This window comes from Austrofundulus limnaeus, unplaced genomic scaffold (genome assembly GCF_001266775.1).
Source record: "Austrofundulus limnaeus strain Quisiro unplaced genomic scaffold, Austrofundulus_limnaeus-1.0 Scaffold1881, whole genome shotgun sequence".
Lineage (NCBI taxonomy): Eukaryota > Metazoa > Chordata > Actinopteri > Cyprinodontiformes > Rivulidae > Austrofundulus > Austrofundulus limnaeus.
The window spans coordinates 46,763-48,363 of NW_013954283.1; the positions used below are offsets into that span (position 1 = coordinate 46,763).

The 1,601-nt window shown below is 34.2% G+C and overlaps 1 long non-coding RNA gene across 1 annotated transcript in view; it reads right to left on the reverse strand.

The window, feature by feature from the left end:
• Positions 1–897, reverse strand: part of LOC106536577 (uncharacterized) — a 4,846-nt gene extending 3,949 nt beyond the window's left edge. The window contains exon 1 of the long non-coding RNA XR_001312561.1: positions 665–897. This is a non-coding gene — a long non-coding RNA (uncharacterized LOC106536577). The remainder of the gene's footprint in view (positions 1–664) is intronic.
• Positions 898–1,601: the final 704 nt, after the last annotated feature.

The window sequence follows — 1,601 nt, forward strand, 5'->3', positions numbered from 1 at the left end:
GTGATTAATGACAGGTATGATTAATGACAGGTGTGATTAGTAACAGGTGTGAGTCTGACAGGTGTGATTAATGTCAGGTGTGATTAATGTCAGTTGTGATTAATGACAGGTGTGATTAATGACAGGTGTGATTAGTAACAGGTGTGAGTCTGACAGGTGTGATTAATGTCAGTTGTGATTAATGACAGGTGTGATTAATGACAGGTGTGATGAATGACAGGTGTGATGAATGTCAGGTGTGATTAGTAACAGGTGTGAGTCTGACAGGTATGATTAATGACAGGTGTGATTAGTAACAGGTGTGAGTCTGACACGTGTGATTAATGACAGGTGTGATTAGTAACAGGTGTGAGTCTGACACGTGTGATTAATGACAGGTGTGATTAGTAACAGGTGTGATTAATAACAGGTGTGATTAATGACAGGTGTGATTAGTAACAGGTGTGATTAATGACAGGTGTGATTAATGACAGGTGTGATTAATGACAGGTGTGATTAATGACAGGTGTGATTAGTAACAGGTGTGATTAATGACAGGTGTGTTTAATAACAGGTAATATTAATGACAGGTGTGATTAGTAACAGGTGTGATTAATGACAGGTGTGTGATTAATAACAGGTGTGAGTCTGACAGGTGTTGACAGTTGATAATGAGAGTAGAAACCTTTTTTCTCAGGTGTTCCTGGTTCTCCTGCTGACTCTGTGCCATGCACACCTGGTTTCTGCAGCTTTGTTGTCCTTCAGAAGGTTGTCTTCTGTCCACAGACCAACATGAGGTTTCAGGTCTACAAGAGTCCAGATGGTTCCAGTCTTCATGTAAAGTTGATGTGATGGTCTGTGTTGGTGTGGAGCTCCTCCTTGATGTTACACTTTAAATGACTGTATATTTATGTTTGTATTTATATTTGTATTTATAATTGTATTTATGTTTGTATTTATATTTGTATTTATGTTTATATTTATATTTATATTTATGTTTATATTTCATTTATGTTTATGTTTATATTTATTTTTATATGTACGTTATATTTATATTCATAATCATAATTATATTCATGTTTCTATTTATATTATTAGTTTGTTCAACAGGCAGACTGGTGGTTAATGATGATAATTATCTGTTGAAGTCATTCGGATTTTAAATTTAAATAAAATGAACATGTTGGTCTTATTAACCACGACTCAGCAAAATGAGAAACAAGTAAAGTGTAGAATAAAATGTAATCAAAAATTTCAACCATATATTTGTTAACTATTAATTTATCAGAATGAGGTTTATAATCCTTGGTTCTGATTGGTTCCTGGTGTTTGGAGGCAGCTGATAGGAGGTTCTGGTTTCCAGAACCAGGACAGATTAAACTGGAGACATGCCTCGAGCAGCTTTCTAAATTCATATTTCAGATGACCTTTGACCTGCAGTGGTTTCATGACTCATGTTAGAAGAACTCAGAGTAAAAACCAGCTGAGCTGAAAACATGAAGAGGAAATGAGGTCACTTTAAAACAAAACTTTAAAACATGTTGGTTTGATCAAAACTAAAGTTAAAACATCAACTTTTTTGTTTAAATAACAACAACAACAATAATAATAATAATAATAAC